Below are 7,469 nucleotides of genomic sequence, written 5' to 3' on the forward strand. Positions count from 1 at the left end.
TTGCCAAAGCTGCCAGTTCACCTTGCTACCATGCTGCCTGACTCAGCCTTTGCCAAAGCTGCCAGTTCTGGAGGTTGACACCATGGCTAGCAGCACTCGACTTTAGTACAGAGTAATGCCCAACACAGAGTCCAGAGCTTGATGTTCTGTGGATTCTTTTGCTTCTTGGTCTCAGTCTATAGTCTCCACTGGAAATGAGGCTGCCCCTGGATGTAGGCTATAAAAAGTTGTTTGTTTTTTCTTCTGCTCTCTAATTTGCTTTATTTATATGATTGGCAAGGACAAAGAAGGTAGATAAAATTACATGAGCTAGCCTCGCCTTCAGTGAGTAAGCAGGAACAACCAGGAGACAGCACACAGCTTTAGCCACACATGGAATTACAAGAGGCATTGCTTTAGAACTTTGGTCTCTGTTACACCTCTGGAATGAGGACAAATTAGTCATTTTTAATGTTCACTTTATCTAATAAAACACACTTATCTCCTTTTGTTTAATAATTCCAGCAGTAACATAATGTAATTTAATGAGATATATGCAAGTCAATTCAGTTCACTCATTGTGTTGTATGTGAATATTAAGAAACAAAGTATTCCAAAATGAGGAGCATAGCTTATATGTCAGTCAGGAGTACAATCCTACAAAGAGATGTTCACAGGGATGGATCATCTGTTGGACTAACACCTGTGCGTTCTGTGGTACACTGTTGACAGCAAAGGAGTGAAGTAAACTGGATTAAAAACAGAGCCTTATGTAATAGAATTCCACTCTGTTCAACAATACTATTATGTTAAGTGGCACAAAAGACACAAAAGCCAGCACTGAGTGGCTCACTCAGATGGAATCTGCTCAGATACTGGTCATGAAGGGCTCCTTAAATGTTCCGCTTGAAACCTGAGGCATGTAGGTGGAAAACAAACATACAAACCAAACACTTACTAATAACAAATCATAAAGAAATGCATTTTAAAACAGTTTTTTAAAAAGATTTGTTTGTTTATGTGAGTACAAGATGGTTGTGAGCCTTCATGTGGTTGCTGGGAATTGAATTTTTAGGACCTCTGTACACTCCAGCCCCACTTGCTCCAGTCAACTCCACTCACTTGCTCCTACCCAAAGACTGATTTATTACCATATCTAAGTACACTATAGCTGACTTCAGACACACCTGAAGAGGGTGTCAGATCTCATTACAGGTGGTTGTGAGTCACCATGTAGTTGCTGGGATTTGAAATCATGACCTTCAGAAGAGCAGTCAGTGCTCTTACCCACCGAGCCATCTCGCCAGCCCTAAAACAGTTCTTTGATGTGCACATTTTCACAATTTATTAAACACAAGAGCTAATTAAATGAATGCTCCTGTGTGTGAGAGAATGTATGTGTGTACACACGTGTGTATGCATGTATACATGTGTGTGTATGTGTGGTTGTGTGTGTGTGTGTGTGTGTGAGAGAGAGAGAGAGAGAGAGAGAGAGAGAGAGAGAGAAAGAAATATTCGTGTGTTCTTTGTGTAGTTCTGACTGTCCTGGAACCTTTATTTGGACTAAGCTGACCTTGAACTCACAGAAATCTGTCTGCCTGTGCCTCCCAAGTGCTGTCTTCCATGTTTTTATATAAAGAAGGTTTGGCTGAATGTTTGTTACTACAGCACATAGAAAACCTTATTTTTTTCAGACTTGAATGGTTGTTATTTTATAGTCATCAACATAAAAATATATTTCACATACATATGTGATAAAAGATAGCTGGTGTATGTTTAGGACCATCCTATAAATTGTTGGAAGTCTGCCAAAATCAAGCAAAAGTCCATTTAATCTTTTTTTTTTTTTTTTTTTGCAACCTAAGGTCACCAACTCAAACAGAAAAATTTTAAATTAGTCAGTCACTCATGGTGATTACTATCATAAGATGTACTAATTTTACATTTACATGCTAATGAATGACTGGAGGAATATATTAAGTTTTATTTTTCATAATTAAGGCATTATGTGTCTAAGGCATACACTTGTATATGTGTCAAAGAGTTCAAAACATACAAGGCTGTGCCCTGCGGGGCTGCTCTGGGGCAGTGCACTGAAAAGCCCGCATGGCAGCTCAAAGCCAAAGCTGCAGGACACTTCATGGAGCATCCTGCCTGAGCGCTGCCAGAGCTCTGCCTGAGCTCTGCCTGAGCGCTGCCAGAGCGCTGCCTGAGCTGTTTGCATTCATTACACATATGCTTTGGAATTTGCATTAATTTTTGGTTATTGTATATTCAGAAAAAAATTTCCTCGTGCTAAATCCTGCATTTGGGTGCATGGCCCCACCTGGAGTCACAGCCACAGTGTATGACGCTGTGAGTTAGAAAAAGCCGGAGCCCCCTGGGATGGGTCAGGAAAGGCAGGACTTGGGGGAGACACGAAGTTGCAGTTAAACGGAAGAAAGGAGCTGCAGAGTGCAGAGGCAATGATAATGTACAATATAGCTCACGAAGGCCAAGAAAGAACTTCATTGTTTACACTACAGAAAAATGACATTATTTAAGGATCTGGGTGTGGTTAGCCCCATTTGAACATTCTACAATATACCATCAAAACATTGCATGGTAATATAAGTAACTGTTGTGTCACTTTTTAAATTAAAATATTTTAAAATAAACTCTGGGATTGGTATAAATTGGGTGTTTTTAAGATAAGAGGAATTTCTGGTTAGGGATTAAAAGTAAACCTTTTGAAATTAGTTCCACATGACTTTAACTAAGGGCATAGGCAAGAGGCATTCTCTCCTCTTCACCTTCTCATACTTATCAGAGCTTGACCCTTAGAAATGGGACACAGATTCAGAAATCCCTTCCTTCAAGGGGAGCAGAGAATCAGAGAGAAGAACTATGAACAGAGTGGCACCGACCTTGCCCTTAAATCCCAGCAGAAGAGCCAGACGACCTGGATGAAGAGACACTCAGAGTGGGAGGAGCTGAGAGTCGCTGGGTTCCTCACCTCCTGGCAAAGCCTAGCTGCCCTGAACTCAGAAGGAGCCTCAGTGACAAGTAAAACTACAGGGCAGAGTAGAAAAGAAGGCTCTCTGAAGCTCCTCTTTCCCTCTCCTGTCCTAGTAGGAGAGTTCACAAAAGGGCAAAGAGCTGGTAGCTGCCAAAGACACTGCATCCCCTTCCTGGTTGATGGTGAGAGACTCAGCACAGTGGGGTGGGGCAAGGGTAACTGATGGCTACCACAGTCTAGAGAGGAACGTGCTCAGTCCTGCTGCCTCCTTGGTCCACTGGTCTGTCCAGTAAGGAGAGTTCACTCACTGCGCTGGTGTCTTTGTTACCTGTGGCTTGCTTTACGTTACCACAGATTTTATTATGTAAGAAAGTCATATCAAAGAATGACATTTTGATCAAAGAATGTTTGCTCAAATCTGTCCCCTCGGTCTTTCCCCTTCAATTCTTTCCTGTCCCCCTCTCCCACTTCTCCCTGCCAGTTCCATGTCTTCTGTTGGGGAGTCCATTGAGTGCACTTCTTGCTGCCTGTATGTGAATGCCACCACACTTTTTGTTTATATATTTTAAAGTAGACCAAGGAATGAATGGAGAGAGGACAGTAGACAAAAAGATTCTGTGCTGACAAACACAGGGTTTAAGGACAAGGTAGAATGAGCTATCTCCAGTGACTTTATTTGTACTGTAACTAAGAAAATGTGGAAATATTTAGTGAACTCAAAAATCCCAGCTTGAATGTCCGTGGTCTGGAGTTTAAGGCACAGAAGTGGCAGTTTGTGTGCTTAGCAGTAGGGCCCTTGGAGGCTATCACTCTTGTCCTAGAGGTTAAACCGCGAGGCCAGAGAAAGAGGAGACAACTGGTCAGTGCTTGCTGTATACTAGATAGTAGCCCATTCTCTTCCAACTTACTACTTAATTACTTCAAGACAAGCATGCCAAATCACAAAGCTAGCACCGCAAATGTGATTGGCAGGGCCAGATGGCCAAGACTCCTTCTTTCAAGAAGCAAAGCTGCCCCCTGGTGTTCACATGCTGTAAATACTTGCTTTAGATGGTGCAGATACAGAAACAGCTCAAAGGAGAAGAAAGCAGTGGATTAATTTGGAAGAATACTACCCTATGGCCTTAGTCTATAACCAGATTAGCAGGTGTGCTATTATGACTATAGTATGCAATAGAGACATGCTTACAGACAGTCCCCCCACCTTGCCTGACCTGCCCACTGCTGCTATTGCTGGGAAAGCATGGAAGCCCAAGGCCAAGTGGTCACATAAACATTAAGTTATTTCATGTTATATTCAGTGGAGCGTAATTACTCCTTATTTCTCATTAAGAAAACAAAATATTTATAGAAACTGAAACCTAGAAAGTGGTATAATCTAAAGTATTCTTCAGCAGATTTAATGACTATGTTTGACGGATTCTGTAGAATTTATTAATTAGGTCATAGAAGGAAAAGACTCTACAAGTTCACGCTAGGACCTTCTATCTCAAAGTATACTTTAAAATACTGATAAAATAGGTATATATTTAAAATAATAGCCTTGGTTCTACTTTTTTCCCCCCTCTTAAGCCAAGTGAGAGTGCTGTCAGTAACTATAGGGAGATACTGTAGGAGAGCCAGACTTCCTGAACAGTTGCAGACAGGAAGACCTGATATCACAGCATTGTGGTATAAAGCTTACAGTGAGTCATTGTGTATCAATAAACAGCACAGCACAGACACCAGGAAGAATGTGTCTCTCAACATGGCGGCCTGTTCAGCACTCCTCCCTTCTTCTGGGAAATGTGAGCCACTTCCTCAGTGCCCTGAAGAAGGTGATTCGTGGAAATGCTCCTTTTGCTTGCACTCTGGGAGCTTTCCTAGAATTCTATAATTCCCTTTAGAGTCATTTTCTTGAAACCGTTTCAGTAATAGAAACTGGCAGTGAGCAGTCTATAGCCTTACAGGAACTTGTGACACATTCCCAGGGATGCCTGGGTAGGAGTGCATCCTGTTGGTCTGTTCCTGACAGTGACATGTCCTTCTGCAGTTGTGTGTGCTACTCAGTAGTTATTCCTTATTAGGTTCTAGTAAACTCTGAGTTTGATTTCTTGGAGCTAATGTCTGACCCTCGGTTTCTCTGCACCTAATAGTTTTCCCTCAGTTTCTTTCATGGATAAAGTTACTTCTAACTTCCTGATATATCAACGATGTTTTGCTTTTCTGTAAGTTTTCTCAAGACATTTTATATACCACATTTTAACAAGGACTCATGTGAAGGGCTTATAGCAACTAATAAACACTTGACAACAGAGCGTGTGAACATGTGCATCAGTAAGTGACATATATTAGAATGAAAAGAATCTTATAATGTTCTTTAATGTCATGTGATGTATGCGGGGGCTGCAATGATACTTAGGAAGAAAGGACTCTAGAATGCCCAAAATCCAGATTGCCCAAGCTACATATTCAGTGGAAGGTTGTCTAGAGTTTTACCTAGAGATTTCCAGAAGCATACCCCAGTCCCGCCCCCACCCCCTTGAGGCTCTGAAGGGAGCCATCTTACCTCCTGGCTTCAGTCATTGACACAGCACCACTCTGCGAAGCCTTTATTTTTGAAATAATGCTGGTGACCAAGCCATGCTAAACATATGAAAATTTTTACTTCTGAACTTTTCAGTAGCTACATTTCAAGCATTTAGAAGCCACATGCGTGTGGAACCTGTTGTGCTGGCGGGGACGGAGTAGACTGTTCCATCAGCAGAGGTTCTGCTGGACCACATGAGAATATTTCTGTTCTTATGTCAGCTACAAGATTGTGGAAAGCATGGGTTAAATTTCTCTGTGCCCATTTTGCTGAAGAGATGCACCCTCATATTTTCTTATTGCTTGTTCTTGTCTCTGAATATCACTGTATTCTATACTTTATATATATAACTGTATATATAGTTCTATCATGTGACTGATATTTAGTCCCAGGCTGCGAGTAAAAAATTGCAGCATACTGAAGTCACTGGTGATGTGAAATCTTGTGTGTCACGTTGCTATGGAATTGGGTGTGCACATTTCAGTACAGGGAACTCCTTATATACAATGGGGGTGTTGGCTTTATTTTGACTTGCTTTTTTTTCATCCTGTCTTTTTTTTCCTAAGTTGAATGCATTTTTTTATTCATTGAGATTATAATGCAGTTACATCATTTCTCTCTGCCCTTTCTTATTGCTCAGTGTTCCCTGCTATCTAACATAGGAGTTAGTTAAACTACTTAACTAGCTTAGTTAGCTTCTTCCTTCTGCTGAAAGGGAACTCAAGCCTAAATAGATTCTCCTTGATGTAGCCAGAGTTAAAGACTGAACAGCAGCCCTGTGGCCCAGCCATGCTTTTCCAGCCTCACCTCCTCCTGTGGCATTCTATACATTTACTCAGAACAATGCATTTGGTTGAGAGGACTACCAGCTGAGCCCTTCCCTGTGCTCACCCAGGGAGCTCTTCCCACTGCAGTTCACCTGAACCTCTGTTGTGCCCCTAGTTTATCCCAGCTTGCTGGAATTCCTCTACTTTCCCCTTTCTGCCAGCTTCCTAAAAAGTTATGACCCACTGGCCACATAGCCACAGGTCTTTTATTGGATTCTTCAGTGTGGAGCCTATCCTTTGGACTTCTCCCATCTCTCACCCTGAGACACTATCATTAGTAGAGCATTAAAATAAATTACCCTTTGAAGTACTAAAATAAATTACCCTTTGAAGTACTTTTTGCAGGTTTTCCATCAAACATTAAAATATTGCAAAGTCCACCTGTTTATTTTAATTTAGAAGCCACTTTCATTCAGAGACTGTTACCATTTGCAAGAGATGGCATCTCTATTCAGATGATCTAGAGCTGTGCTGTGCTCAGTGGTGGCCTCAGCCAAGTCACTTGTCAACCTCATCATACTGTTAGGCTGAGTTTTGTGTACTGAATTGATGCTAGAGTCCTGGCCATGAGTGTGTGTATATCTGTGTGTGTGTGCATGCATGTATCTGTGTGTGTATGCATGTATCTGTGTGTGTGTGCATGCATGTATGTGTGTATGCATGTATGTGTGTGTGTGTGTATGCATGTATCTGTGTGTGGGTGTGTGGGTGTGTATCTGTGTGTGTGTGTGCATGCATGTATCTGTGTGTATGGGTGTGTGTATGTATCTTTGTAGTGTGTGCGTGCATGCACATATCTGTGTGGGTGTGTGTGTGTGTATCTGTGTGTGTGCATGCACATATCTGTGTGTGTGGGTGTGTGTGTATTTGTGTGTGTGTGCGTGCATGCATGTATCTGTGTGTGTGGGTGTGTGTGTGTATTTGTGTGTGTGTGCGTGCATGCATGTATCTGTGTGTGTGGGTGTGTGTGTGTATCTGTGTGTGTGTGTGCATGCACATATCTGTGTGTGTGTGTGTGTGTGTGTATCTGTGTGTGTGCGTGCATGCACGTATCTGTGTGTGTGGGTGTGTGTATCTGTGTGTGTGTGCGTGCATG

General features: G+C 41.9%; 1 protein-coding gene across 7 annotated transcripts in view; it reads left to right on the top strand.

Moving 5' to 3' along the window:
- Ssbp2 (single stranded DNA binding protein 2) overlaps positions 1-7,469 on the top strand; it is a 211,930-nt gene that overhangs the window by 200,297 nt on the left and 4,164 nt on the right. The window lies entirely within an intron of this gene.

This window comes from Mastomys coucha, unplaced genomic scaffold (genome assembly GCF_008632895.1).
Source record: "Mastomys coucha isolate ucsf_1 unplaced genomic scaffold, UCSF_Mcou_1 pScaffold8, whole genome shotgun sequence".
NCBI lineage: Eukaryota > Metazoa > Chordata > Mammalia > Rodentia > Muridae > Mastomys > Mastomys coucha.